This window comes from Balaenoptera borealis (genome assembly GCF_965194805.1).
Source record: "Balaenoptera borealis genome assembly, chromosome: 3".
NCBI classification, from domain to species: domain Eukaryota; kingdom Metazoa; phylum Chordata; class Mammalia; order Artiodactyla; family Balaenopteridae; genus Balaenoptera; species Balaenoptera borealis.
Genome location: NC_138866.1, coordinates 157,365,099 through 157,380,713, shown reverse-complemented (window position 1 = coordinate 157,380,713; position 15,615 = coordinate 157,365,099).

The following is a 15,615-nucleotide window of genomic DNA, read 5'->3' as shown; positions in this document are numbered from 1 at the left end:
AACTGAACACGTGACCAATATTCCGGGTGAGTCAATGTATTTCCAGATACACACATTACATGTTCTAAATAATGAGTTTTCATCCAAAGAGATAGTGGAAGTTTTAGAAGGAAAGTATTTTTCCTGGAGTCGGAAATGCTTTGGAAAAATATCAACATTTCCTCCTGGACGCTAGGATTAAGCAGAAAATTGAGACAAGGGATGAAGTATCATTTTCTCTCATCACCAGCTTCCCACCTTCCAAATCTCACAGTGCCTGAAAATGCAGTTTAAGTGACTTTTTTTTCAAAGGTCTCCTCAGCTTGTAGCTTGAGCTTTGGCTCACACTGATTTTTACAGCTAAATTATAAAGCTCCGACAAAGCGGTTTGATAAAGGAGAGGCGGCCAGCCCCGAGCGGAGTCGCCATTGTGATGGGGGATCTGGCTGAGCAGCCCCATCAGCCAGAACTGCGAGCCATTGAGAAGTCACGATTGGGGAGATATTAGATCAAACCTCATTGTGAGAAGTCCTCAATTTATGCAGCCTTTTCGGAGGACAGAGTCCCGAAGCTTCCAAATATCAAAAGGGCTCAATACCTTATGGGAGAGGTATTTAAGGAAAATTGGCCCCAAATCACTGTGCTATTACTGTCCTAGGTTCTTATCATATAACGGCTACAGTAGAAGCTGTTTTTAAAGAATGATATTTTAAAAAATTCTCTCAAGTTTTTTTTATCAAGGGGTGAATTTAGATACTTGTATTTCTTTGTAAAGTGTGAGATAACTGAAATGAACTCAATTTGAACTTGGCTTTTCTTTTTGGGACCTATAGGCAAAGTTCTCTCTTCCTATGGACGGACTCTATGCAGGAACAGTTAAGGAGAAAGGTCTCGTAGGGGTCTGGCATGTATGTTTCCTTGTGTGTGAATGTATGAAGCTGAATCTGGCCTCTGCACCCCGACACCGAATTAAATCTCAGAGACAGAGTTTGGGGTGAAGTAGGAAAGAATAGCTTTATTGCTTTGCCAGGCAAAGGGGGCCACAGCGAGCTGATGTCCTCAAGACTGTGTGGCCCGACCTGGAGGGGGTAGTGAGGAGTTTTATAATAATGGTTCAAAGAGGGCGTGATCAGCTTGTAGACATTCTTCTGATTGGTTGGTGGTGAGGTCATCGGGAGTCAGCATCATCGACCTTCTGGTTCCAACTGGTCTGGGGTCTACGTGCTTGTGGGCAGCACACAGTTAACTTCTCCCACCTGGTGTGGGCTTCAGTATCTGCAAAGCAGCTCAAAGACATTGTTATGCTTACCCATTGAGGGGGACCCAGGACCCTGCCCCAAGGCTGCACTATTGTTTCTTGACTGCTCCTCCCCTGTCTCCTGGTCCCCTCCCTTCCCTGATTAGCAACTGAACCTGCCCCTTGGAACTCAGGGAAGGTCATGGGGGCTGAATGAAGCCTATTTCCTGTAAACAAGAGACAGGGAAACACAGAAAGTCTTTTGTGCTCAGGAGCTCCACCGGGTCCTCCTCCATATCATGTAGGGTCTTGGGAGGGCTTGGATTCAGCTTTGAAAGGGTGAGAAAAAGGAGACCAGACACTTGAGGGACCACCTGAAGAAGCAGCACAGGGAGCCCCTTGTGGGCAGCAGACTGTCTCTGTGGGTGGACTTTCCCCTCAATGCCCAGTGCCGTGCTCCACAAGTTCATTCTTTTAATGGATAACACAGGCACATGAGAAAATGGTCAGAAAACAGTGCTGTACAGCCCTGTGATGCCGGGATTCTGTGAATCAAGAGGACTCAGTGGCTAATCTTTTTTTTTTTTTGAATTTTTTATTTTCTATTGGAGATAGTTGATTAACAATGTTGTGTTAGTTTCAGGTGTACAACAAAGTGATTCTATTATACATATACCTGTATCTATTCTTTTTCAAATTCTTTTCCCAATTAGATTGTTACAGAGTATTGAGCATAGTTCCCTGTGCTATACAGTAGGTCCTTGTTGGTTATCCATTTTAAATATAGCATTGTAAAAACTACCTGGAGGCAGCAGTTCAAGCCCCTGGGTAGGTCTGCATCTTAAATTGCAAACAGAGATGTGATGGAGGCAGGCAGAGTTCAGGAGGGAGAGCAGGCAATGTACAGATTGTGGTCTCTAGGTTATGGTCTGTGAAGAGAAGACCCCCAACACGAGAAGACACACAGATGGCAAAGAAGTGCATGGAAAGATGCTTCACATCCTATGTCATCAGGGAAATGCAAACTAAAACAACAATGGGATAACACTACACACCTATTAGAATGACCAAAATCCAGAATGCTGACAACACCAAATGCTGGTGAGGATGCGGAGCAACAGGAACTCTCATTTATGGCTGATGGGAGTGCAACATGGTGCAGCCACTTTGGAAGACAGTTTTGAAGTTTCTTACAAAACTAAACATACTCTTACCATATGACCCAGCAATCACGTTCCTTGGTATTTACCCAAAGGAGTTTAAAACTTATGTCCACACTAAAACCTTCATGTGGATGTTTATAGCAGCTTTATTCATATTTGCCAAAATTTGGAGGCAACCAAGATGTCCTTCAGTAGGTGATGGATAAATAAACTGTGGTCTATCAGATAATGGAATATTATTCAGCATTAAAAAGGAATGAGCTATCAAACCATGAAAAGAGAGAGGAAACTTAAATGCATCTTACTAAGTGAAGGAAGCCATTCTGAAAAGGCTACAGACTGTATGATTCCAACTCTATGACATTCTGGAGAAGGCAAAACTATGGAGACAGTAAAGATCAGTGGTTACCAGGGGTTAAGTGGGAGGGAGGGATGACCAGGTGGTGAGCAGTGAAACTACTCTGTATGACACTATAATGGTGTGTACATATCATTATACATTTGTCCAAACCCGTAGAAGGTACAACACCAAGAGTGAACCCTAACGTCAACTGCGGACTCTAGGTGATGATGACGTGTCCATGTAGGGTCATCAGTTGTAACAAACATCCCATCCCGTGGGGGTGTTGATGGTGGGGAGGCTGTGCACGTGGGGGAGCAGGGGGTACATGGAAACCTCTCTACTCTCTACTCTCTGCATAACAATGTCTTTGAGCTGCTTTGCAGATACTCTCCCTTTAATTTTTCTGTGAACTTAAAACTGCTTTAAAAAATAATTTTTTTTTTTTTAAAAAGGAGAAAGCCCCTTGTTTCATGTGCTGGGGCAGCAGAAGAGCTCAGAAGACAGCATTGTGGAGGGACCCCCATCTCAGAGATGTTTTCTCAAAGCCCCACTGTTTGTCATTACGTGAAGACAACATATGCTTCCTACCAATTTGGGATGTAGGATTATTTTTGAGAGCGCCTATTAAAGGGTTTCAGGGAAGTGGAGGTTTTCGCAGCAGGAAGAATCTAGAATTTATCTTTTCCTGTCACAGAGGCTGCATGATGAGGGTAAATTACACAGAGTCTGCATGAAGCGCTTTGGGGTCCACACGGGGGAGCCACGGTGTATCCAAGAGCCGTCCTGCCCCGCTGCGCATCTCCCGTTTTAAAAAATTGATTCCATTACTGAAGAAATAGCTGAGAGGAGGAAGTCCAGGACATAGGTTCTATTTTCTGCAGAGGCTTTCAAAAGGCATTTGATAAAATATCATAAAGAAGCCTCACATGAAAGTAAGGATTTATGAATTACAGAAAAAAAGAAGTCACTTGGAAATGAGGTGCAGAAGAGAGCTACCATCTGTCTCTCTGACAGACAGTCGGGGACAGACCTTGCAGGCTGGTAGATGGTGCTGCCCGCAGTCATGGCAGCACGGGCCACGGAAGTACGGGCCACGGCAGCAAGGGCCACAAGGTGTGGCCACGAGGTGTGGCCCCATGCTTTCTCTCACGAGGAATCGGCCGGATTTCTCAGTATGGCAGCCTGGCCAGCTGGGCTCACATAGAGGAAGCACATGCCATGAATGGGGGTCCAGAGCCAGGGTCATGCTGCAGGGCTGTGGCCCCGCATGCAGCATTGGTTACTGAAATATCTGTGATTAAAAGAAAAAAACCAGGCCATTGCTTTCGCCCCATTTAAAAAAGTAGACTTTATTTTTTAGAGCCATTTCAGGTTCACAGCGACATTGAGAGGAAGGTGCAGAGATTTCCTGTATACCCTCTACCCTCTCCACATAGCCTCCCTACCATTTACATCCCCACCGGATGGTGCATCTGTTACAATTGATGAACCTACATGGACATGTCCTCATCACCCTAAGTCCATACTTTACCTTAGGGCTCACTCTTGTGTTGTACATTCTATGGGTTTGGACAAATGTATAAAGACATGTATTCATCATTATAGTGTCATACAGAGTAGTTTCACTGCCCTAAAAATCCTCTATGCTCCTCCTATTCACCTATTCACCTCTCCCTGCCCAGGCCACTGGTTTTGGATGTGCAAAGGCCCTGAGGCTGAGAACACATCCTCTGTCTTCAGCGACCAGCAGAGTCCGGCTGGTGATCTCGCCCCTCACGCCTGCTGGCCCCACTGTCCAGAGCTCCTATCTCCCCTCCATGGATGCTCTGATGCTCCAAGGCGTCAGCTGGGCCGGGGGGTGTCTGTGTGGGAACTTGCGAGTCCCTGAACGGACTGACCATGCAGGATCTGTAGGAAAGCAGGTGATGTTGTTTGACGATGTGCGTGTGTGGAGCTGAGTCACCTTCCTTTGGGCCTCGACTCAGCACCCCAGGGAGCAATTCCCACAAGACTAACAGTATCCTTGGCGGTCCTGAGCCTGGTGGGCGGCAGCTGTACTCCTGGCCTCAAGCTGGGGAAACGCTTGTGAGTTCAGGCTAAGCCCTGTGTTGTATCTTGAGAATTTCCTGAGCTTTCTAGAAATCTGAGTCAAATCTCTTCTCATCTCCGGTGTTAAGAGAATGAGACTCTCCAGAATAGGAGACCCCAGCCTTGGGGCTGCCATGCTCTGCTGAGAGGTCCTTTCATCCTTCGTTGCTAAAGCACAAGACTTATATTTTAAATATCACTATGCACCATATCTCTTCACTTCCAGAAATGTATTAGTCGCTTCTTCATCTCAGACTTTCATTATTATGTTTTAATTCAAAGTTATCTCTCTCGCATCCTTCATTTTTTATCCTTTCATCTCTTCCATGTTGAAAATTTTAAAAAAGGTAATATTTGGGGGAGGATGAATTCAGGAATGCTAATATAAATTTTAAGCCTCTTTGGAAATAAAAATTTGAGAGGGTGGAGAAGAAATAAATAAGTAAATAATAGTTTAAGATATTCATAAACAAAGTATGGCAAGACTCATCTAGTCAATACACTTTAACAAAGAATTTGGCTAAAGGGAATTCATTATTTAAAGAATAATTTACTACCCATAGACACTTATATGATTTATAAAATAGTTCTTATAAAATAAAAGAATTTAGCTTGTTATTTGGATTTATTTTGTAAATAATAATGATAATTTTTGAGTATTTATGACATGCTCCTGTGTTATGTTTCACCTACATTCTTCCATGTAAATCATAATGTTTTCCCATTATTAATATTTTTATTTTTGTTAAAATTTGCTTTACAGGTGAAGAAACTGAGGCACAAAGAGATTAATTTACCTAAAATCACATGGAACTCAGGAGTTAGGGTGTCATTGCAGGTATTTTTCCCTCTAAAGCAGTAGTTCACCAGGTTCTGCCCCTTGGGGACGTTTGGCAATGGCTGGGGGGCATTTTGGGGCCACAGTTAAGCAAGGGGGGGTGCTCCTGTCATCGGGTTGGGGTCAGGGATGGTGCTCAACCTCGCTCAGTGCCCAGGACGGCCCCCCACAGAGAATCATCTGGCCCCAAATGTCAAGAGTAGTGGCAAGCTTGGAAAGCTTGCAGTAAAGTATATTAAAGCCTTTTCATCCTTTAGTGTGAAGTAACAAAATATGAAGGTCTGGGCATATCGGGGGGTGGGTGTCCAGAACCAAGAGCCAGTGGACATGCCACGTGAAGGGGGGCTGGAGGGACGCCTGCCTGAACAGGTTCCATCTTTGCTACCCTTGGACCTGGGATCAATCCACGAGACTGAGGGCTTGATTAACTGCTGTCTCCCTGGGGATGGTGGAGGCTGCTTTCCATCTTGGGATGTAGGGAGCAGACAGAGCCAGCCTGCAGAGAGAGGAAATGGAAAACCAGGAAGCTTGGCTTCTTTCCAAAAGCCCAGGCATGACCTCAGCTTGACACGTGAGATGCATGGGTCTCTCAGGAACAGCTTTGCTTTTTATTTAGGCTGACTCGGCTTATTTCTGTTCTTTGCAGCCAAAAAATCCTAATACACCAGAGAAACTTCTTTACTTAGAAATCTTTGGAGGAAAAAAAAAAAGTCAAAGTTCATCTTTTAAACCTAAAGTCAAAAGAAAAAAATTTTTCTTAACTTTGTGAACCCATATCGAGAGAATACTTTCTTATTCTTATTGTTTAGACCCTGCCAGGTGGATCTCCCTCCAAAACCTGGGTAGAGTCAGTGGCTGTTCATCCAGGTGCTCTGACACTAATGTTGGTCTCTTTAGGACCCAGAGATGGTGTGTTCAGTGGGTGGATAGGAAACAGGATCTTCGCAGGGCTGACTCCACATCCACTTAATTTAGGAAAGCAAGTCACGCCCCAGTGCTGGATCAGCTCTGAGTGACGTCCCCAGAAGCCAGAACTTGACCCAATCCAGACCCACATTATGGTCCCAAAGGTGCTGCGTGGTGCCTGAGGGAGAAAGCGGGTCAGACGCACGTTTCTGTCTCAGCCTCATGAGCGTGTTTCTCGTTCCAGGCCAGTGGCCCAGGGACTCTGATCCCAATTCAACTGGGAAAACGGCTGTTTGCCTACGTGGGCCAGGAGGACCACTCTCTCTACACACACACACGTGATCTCTCCTTCTGAGAGCAGCGTGTGGGACGTTATTGCTCCAGGGCTCAAAGTTGACGTCTTATTGACCATCAGACACATTAAAATCGCTTTATTTCCCTAGTCCCCTCCAGCGCCCTGATCCTTCCTCTCAGCGCTCCCCTGGACGGCATAGACCGAAGGCTTGGCCAGCTCGCTCGCTCTGTACTCCACAGTCCGACTTCCCTCCTCTTCCCGAGAGCAAAGCCAAGGATGTTTATAAACCAGTCCCGCTGCCCCTTGATTTCCCGAGCAAACAGGAGACCTAGATAGAGACAGTCCAGGCGCAGGCCTGTCTGATCGGTGTCTTAACTTTTGGATGCTAAATATCTTCGTTGAACTTTTTCTTTATTTCACCTGAAGTCGACGAGACCCATCACTTTCTCCCCGCTGGGTAATACAACTCTCCACCCTTTTGAGAGGTAAAGTGACAGACAGGGGTCTCTGAAATCCAAACTCAAGCTCAGAGTCAGAGCTGGCTGGAGACCACACGAGAGGAGGGGCCTCAGGGCTCACGATGATCTCCATGATTCCAAGAGTTTGGTCCCCGCCCCCCATCACGTCCCTCCCTGGCCCTGAATGCACTTCCGTGTCGCTTAAGACAGTGGGGATTTGGGCGGCCAATCCGCGTTGCTGACGTCATCTGGGAACTAACCATCTGAAGCCAGATGGTCATGGGGTACCTGTTTCCCAGTTTGTTTGGGATGGTCTTAACTGATGCTCTTGTCAACAAGATGGCCAATATCATCCCCTCTTACTCCCGGGTACCGGGTGTGGATGAGAAATTACACAGAGGACCTAGCTCTGCTGCCCCTGCAGAATTTAGCTGCCCATTTTGTTTATTGTACAATCCTGAAGCTCTGGCTGAGAAACAGAGTAAAGGCACAGGAAATTGTGCCACCTGCCTGTGTTTGAGGCCCTACGTGTTGTCCCTCAGTTGTTTTTTTTTTTTTTAAAGAGGTATTTTTTTTAACTTTGGGTTTATTTATTTATTTATGGCTGTGTTGGGTCTTCGTTTCTGTGCGAGGGCTTTCTCTGGTTGCGGCAAGTGGGGGCCACTCTTCATCGCAGTGCGCGGGTCTCTCACTATCGCGGCCTCTCTTGTTGCGGAGAACAGGCTCCAGACGCGCAGGCTCAGTAGTTGTGGCTCACGGGCCTAGTTGCTCCGCGGCATGTGGGATCTTCCCAGACCAGGGCTCGAACCCGTGTCCCCTGCATTGGCAGGCAGATTCTCAACCACTGCGCCACCGGGGAAGCCCTGTCCCTCAGTTTTAAGAAGAGACTTAAGAGGGACTAAGGTATTCTCTCTGGCTGCAGTCATATTCGTATATTCTTATAATCCATAGGCTTTATAAGGTCAATGAAACCCAGAGATCCTTTTTTTTTTAAACTTTTATTTTATGTTGGAGTATAGTTGATTAACAATGTTTTGTTAGTTTCAGGGGTACAGCAAAGTGATTCAGTTATACATACACATGTATCTATTCTTTTTCAAACTCTTTTCCCATTTAGGTTGTTACATAATATAGAGCAGAGTTCCCTGTGCTATACAGTAGGTCCTTGTTGGTTATCCATTTTAAATATAGCAGTGTGTACATGTGTACGTATTACTCAGCCGTTAAAAAGAATGAAAGAAAGCCATTTGCAACAACACGGATGGACCTAGAGACTGTCATACTGAGTGAAGTGAGTCAGATAGAGAAAGACAAATATCGTATGATATCGCTTATATGTGGCATCTAAAAAATTGATACAAATGAACTTATTTATGAAACAGGAACAGACTCACAGACTTAGAGTACGAACTTATGGTTACCAGCGGGAAGGGTGGAGGGGAGAGACAGTTAGGGAGTTTGGGATTGACATGTATACACTGCCAGAGACCCTTTTGTTGTAACGAATACCCATTGTAGAGATTTGAGAGGACAAAGAACATTAGGGCCAACTTGGGTTGAATTTTAAAATACGATGAATTTGATGATGAGAATGGGCTCTATGGCAGGGAAGGTGCCACGTGGTCCTCATGTAGAAACAGCTCCGAGACAAGCGTGCTCCGTGTAGCCAAATCTTCACGAGAAGCACCGTGGCAACCCCGTCCTGAGTACACAAAAGTCCCGGGCTCTGTGGCACATCTTTGACATGTCAGGGAAATGTTCTTATGCGGTGAATGAAATCTCCTGGGAGGGTCATAAATCCTGTGCAGCAAATTATACACTAACAGGTTCTTAGGGGAATTCAAATAAATCCTCACAACCGCTTAGCAGGTAATCTCCAGATCAGATTCCCATTTTTCTTAAGAGCAAAATAATATATGGCTTCTTATACTCTCCTAGTGAAATGCTATATATCAAAGATATGAATTTAGTCGAAATATTGATCTTAAGCCAAAGTGAAACTAAGGGAGAGTTTAATGCATTTCACCACAAAGGAGAGAGTGAGGGACGTGTGCATAAAATGTGCTTTATAAAGTGAAACATCCAGGAGGGGAGGAACGGGAAGATCCAGGAGCCTGAAGTCCTCCTGATATGACCCAGTAAAGGAAGACCCTCAGCATCCATGGCACAGCCTTGGATTCATGACAACCCAGCAAGTTGTCATGGAGATTTGCCCTTGCAATTAGAGGACATAAGATAAATTGCGGAGAAGGAAATATCTCAATGCCATGTGGATCCTTTTAAATGAGTTTTATTCATTGCAAGTCACATGGTGTAACAGCATCAGAGCCTCGGTCCGTGTCTCTCAGGGGGAGACACCGCGGTGGAGGGCGACAGTTTGATGGAAGTGAGTCTGGGCTAGTGGAGACTTGAGGAATTTCCCAGAGAATTAGATTAATGCCAGATTTGCACCAATGGAAAACTCACACCCTCTGTTCTTTTCTTCAAAAACAGAAGCATGATAAGGAAAATTATCTTCCTTTTCCATCTTGGTCTGTCAAAGTGAATCAACCCTGGCTAAATCACCTTGGAGTAACTATTAGCCTCATGCGTCATAGGGCAAACAAAAGTTTAAAAAAAAAGTGCTTTTTAATAAAAATATCTTTATTTTTTTCTTAATGAAAGAGCATTCATAAGGTCATTTGTCATTCGATTATTTATGTGTTGTCCAGAATTTATGAGTGAGCTGGATTTCTGCATAAAGCAAAGGAGGAAAGCTTGACAGCAAAGTGCCCTGCAGTACCACATCCAACTTACACATTGGAGGGACGCTGTAATTTTTACTTCCACCGTTTGGAGCATGCCAGGTGACACTGCCGTCGCCTGTCCTTTGGCTGGCGTGGCTACATGTGACACATCAGACATCCGCGGCCACAGTCCTGGGTAAACCAATGGAGCTTTTCTAAGTAGGTTATTAGTTATTTATTTGGGGGATTTATAAAAATGTGGCCGTCATGTGGAGCCTCTGGGTGTATGAATAATGCAAAAGTACAAAACATTAAGAAACAGAAACAAACACAAGCCAGATGTGTAGCTCCATTTCTCTCCACAGACAGAAACCACTGTTCTGATCAATACGTTGTTGCTAAAAAATGCAAACGTGGATTTAATAGGACATCAAAGATTTAGTCAGCGCGCAAGTGCCTTCCTGCCATCTTGCTTGCAAAGGGTGTGAGCCAGTCCTGGGAGTGCAGGCCACTTTTTGAACAAGTGACAGAGAGGGTGATAGTCCAACTTGGCAAGGAGGGGCATCCGTGGGGAGCAGGCAGGAAATGTAAGAAGTCAGACCCAAGAAGGAGTAGCACTCTGCCTTTACGGAAGGGGTCATGGCCCAGCGCTGTGTCCATCACGCTGCCTGCCCTCTTGCGTCCCTGGACCTGCCCCTTCCTCGTCAGCTTCCTGGTTCTCCGATACAGCTTGGGTTGGCTTCTAACCCATCCCTCCAGCCCCATCATTCCCTGGGCTGTGCATTTCTAGACACTGTCCTGAGTATTGAGCGGGTGTTTTGCCGCCTTCTTTTTCCACGTGGACGTTCATCTCTACTCCTGCTTGGTCTGCATCACCTGTCACCTGCTTTGCTCAGCGCGTCAGGTAGCGTCCTCTCAGCTTCTGTCTGGAAGCTTAGCCCTTCCACTGACAATGCAGACCCCTTTGCTCTTCCCCAGTCTGGCTGGGGTCAGGCCAGAAGAGGGGAAGAAGCAGAAGAGAGAGAAAAATCCACTTGGAAATTTGGGGAAGGGGCGGGAATTTGGTCACTAAGACCTAAATATGAAAGAGAAACTGTTCAAACAAAAGGTCATTACACAAGTAGTGTCCACATCTGCTCGGAAGAGGAATTTCGGTAAATCTAGAAAGCCCCACAGGCTACTCATGAGTAATTTTTACAGCCCTGCTTCAGTTTGGTTACAACAAAATCACTTGTGTATCAAATTGGCATCCCAGGCAGTCCAGTGAAACTAACATCTGTGTTGTGGCAAGAGGACTGGTGTTTAAACTTTCCGAACTCACTGGGACTCGTGGAGAAAGGAAGCTGATGTCAGGCCCAAGAAGAGACGCTGAATTTTAAGATGACAATTTTCTCCCCAGTTTTCTGCTTTTTTCTCTTTCTCATAAAATGACCTTAAAATATGAGTTTGAAAAATATCTAAAATCACTGGAAAACAGAGAAGGGTGTTCCCAAAAAAACAGACACTTTAAACGTGTCTGGAGAATATGACACACATGAGATCAGATCATGGGAGAAGCCAGTGAAAGGGCCCACGGAGGCACTTAGTAGACAGATTTCCCCCAGAGGAACCCTAGAACCTTCCGCACGGCAGGCTCAGAGCTGGGAGGTGTAGGACTCCAGACGTGCACAGGCTGCCCTGCTCCTGACCGGGTCTCCATTCACGGTCGGTGGCCAGACACAGCTGGGAAAGCTGGCCTTGTGATGCAAGGGGGCTTATGAGGGTTTTAGAGAATTTCAAAGAAACAAACTCCGAGAAAAAGGAACTCTGGGGTTGGGAAAAGTCTGGAAGATTCTGCTACAGAGGGTTATAGTCTCTTGCTGAGTCTTCCTGCAACCTCTGTGATTTTCCAGCTGACAAGGATGGCTCTGTCCTTCAAAGGTGGACAAGATTCAGGGCCCTGGATGAGGGAGCCAAGAGCACACTGAAGGTCCCAGGCCCTGGCAGGTGGAGCGATTGGAAAGCGCCCTGGCATTCACTGAGCAAAATGGGGGTGCTGCAGCTGGGGTTTCCAGGAAGAATAGCGCCCTTTGATAAAGAAGACATAGGATGTTAAGAGGTAAGATGTTAATTGCGAATTATGAGTGTACAAACCAAAAGCTGCTTCATGTCCCATACCCCAAGGACGGGCATAGTCAAACATTTTCTTACACGATGGTGAAGTATAAGAAGCCCTTGATCGTGTTTTAGCAAGTACAATTATGGGGTAGGGAAAGAAATTAGGTTTTGTATGCTAAAATTTACACTTACTGCTATGAACTAAGTTTTCATGTATTTCTTTTTTTTGTTTTTTAAACTTCATCTCCTCAATAAGGTGCTGCTTTTTTTTTTTAATTTTTATTTATTTATTTATTTATTTATTTATTTATTTATGGCTGTGTTGGGTCTTCGTTTCTGCGCGAGGGCTTTCTCTAGTTGCGGCAAGTGGGGGCCACTCTTCATCGCGGTGCGCGGGCCTCTCACCATCACGGCCTCTCTTGTTGCGGAGCACAGGCTCCAGACGCGCAGGCTCAGCAGTTGTGGCTCACGTGCCTAGTTGCTCCGCGGCATGTGGGATCTTCCCAGACCAGGGCTCGAACCCGTGTCCCCTGCATTGGTAGGCAGATTCTCAACCACTGCGCCAACAGGGAAGCCTTCATGTATTTCTTGAGTCAAAATAAAACGAGGTGTCTAAGGACCCACTGAGCCTGTAATGATGGACTTTCACCTGTAACTCATTCACTTCTGTAAGTTAGGCCTGTGGTAATGGGACCTGCCCAGGCTTTCAAGCACATCTAAACTGAAGAAACAGTAAAGCCAGCCCTGTATAGGCACAGGGGCCCAGGAAACCTCAGCTGGACGACGGATCAGGGCTTCTCAGGACTGGATGTTGGTCGAACGGAGAATTCAAGAAGTAGCATCAGATTTGGAAACCCCAGAAATGTGCCTGCTGCTGAGGATGATGGGGAAGAGGCAGGGAAACACGCAGTGCACGCAGGGGCTCGGAGACCCTGACAGTGGTGGATGCCTGGTGAGTATCCGCTGAACGTTGGATACCTGAATAAAACAAGGTGCCCTTCCTTAAGCACTGGGTCTTCGTGCAACACCACGGGGCAGCTGTGGCTCTGACCAGTGGGCTTTTAGACTCTGATTAGAACTGAAGGTGAGGGCAGCTGGCTTTGGGAAGAGACCCTTAGTGGCTGCACACAGCGTAGACTTGGAGGCAGCACTGAGGAGGGGGGGAAGCCTGCATCTCTCTTGACAGTCAGACCCCTCAATTAAGTAAGAGAAGATGGAGACAATGTCAATTTCCCCTTTTCCTTTGTCAGGACCTAATAGAGTTTAACATGATCTTTGAAAAGTTCAGTGCGATTTCCAAATGGGATAAATGTGGGTATCACTCTACCAAAGAGCACAGAAAAACCAGGAAATAGGCAGAAAGACACATTTCTTCATAAGAAAGAAATCTTGTAAAGTTTCAGGACTACTAGTTTCTTTTGAAATGGGTTTACATCCTGAAAAAAATAGGGCAAAAAAAGCTCAACGCTAAGATTTGTATTCTCTTCAAGATTTGAGATTACATTGCATCAAAACAGAGCAACCTAAGTTTAGTAAATATTGCTTTCAGTAGAAAAACCTGATTTCTGAATTAAAACATCTGATTGTTTATTGCAGACAGAAACAGCTGTGGAAATTATCCTCACACCCAAACGTGACAGATAAGGAGATGGAGATTATGAGCTGTCCTAGAGACGAACGTATCAAAATGCTCATTTGGGAGGTGAATGAGACACAGAAGGGGAAATGGCTCTGAGCATTTGACCACTTAAAAACAAAAGTTATTCTCAAAAAAAGATTGTTGAAATTTTATGAATTTTAATATAAATGTAAATATAAATTAACATATTTACATTTATTTACATTATACTTATGCCATATAAAAATATAATATAAAATGTATATACAAAATATAAAATATAAAATAAATGTAAAAATTCACACTGTATCTATGTAAATATGAAATTTAAGTTTTAATGCAAATATAAATATTATTAAAAGAAAAAATATATATTATGAGACGTATTGATGATTGCTATCTTGGTCAATAACTGATTATTCCAATGGAATTTCTAAGTGTGTTAGGGAACTGGGTAATAAAACAACCAAGTTTTCTATACAGAGGGTAAAACTGAGTGTAGTCAATTACTCTTGATGTGGTAGAAAACGGAGTTTTAAACATGCTTTACATATTTGTAGGATAAAAAGAAGTTTCATTCAATTCCAAATAACTTGGAAAAAACAAAAAGAATATCAGGAAGACTTGAGAAGCACATCAGACTGTAGGAAAAGTGTGAGAATTAATAGCAAGAAAGCCTGAAACAGCAAAACTGAAATTGTAACTATGATGACAGTCATGATATCTACCAGCTATATTCATTTTCATGATATTAAAAGACAAAATGTCTCATATGGAGTAAGAAACATGATATTTATTTACAAAGAGATCTAAGAAAACAGGACATGGAAAAGATAAAAATGAAAGGACTATCAAATATATACTAAGCATATGCAAGTAAAATAATGTATTGCTAAAATAAATTGGAAAACGTAGAATACAAGGCAAAAATCTGATCATCTCCAATGAAGATAGAATATTTATGACTATTTGTTTTATAAATATCATGGTATCAACAAGAAATATTAAAAATGTTAAACTATAAGCATAATGGAGTTCTCTTTTTCTGACAGATCTAAAAAATAAACCATGTAAATTAACAGCAGAAGACTAGGTATTGTAATTATTAGGCTCAGTTCAGAACTTTGTGCAGTGTAAAGGGAATACACTTTCTTCCAAAGTACAGTACTTCTGGAACATAAACAAAAATTGGACTCGAAGAAAACATGAATAAATACGCCAAAGTGGGAACTGAATGTAGAAAACATTCAGTTTAGCCATAATAAACATTCAGTTTAGCCATAATAAAGCTAGCAATTAACAACAATAAAATAAAAACGAATTGATTTGGATAATTTTGAAAAAAATATTCATCTCTTGATTCAGAGAGAAAATAGCAATTGCAGTTATATACAAGGTAGGAACTAAGTATAATAATACTGTGTTTTAAACATATTATTCAGTAGAAATTGTACTCCAAAGAAAGCTCATGTTTAGAGATCTTATTATTAAACTAAAAAGAATATATATGAATCACAAGAATATATATGCATAAATTCAGTTTTTTCCTGTAAAAGCAAAAAAGATAATGCTAGGAGAAATGAATAAGCATATACAGTATCAGAAATTAAATTAAACAGAAGTCAGAAAACATCAGAACTAGGAGAGGATTCCAAGAGCTGATTTTTGGAAGACAGTCAAAAAGGTACACACACATAGACATAAAGTAAAATTCATGTTCAAGATCAAGGTAGCAGGACAATAATTTTGAAACTTTGCTTTAGAGGTCTCTAAACACTGCCTTCCACGCAGAGAGGATGTGAAAATCATTTCCACGCACAGGATAGAAGATTGGTGAAAAATCACGCAAGCGTTCAAATGAGCTGTT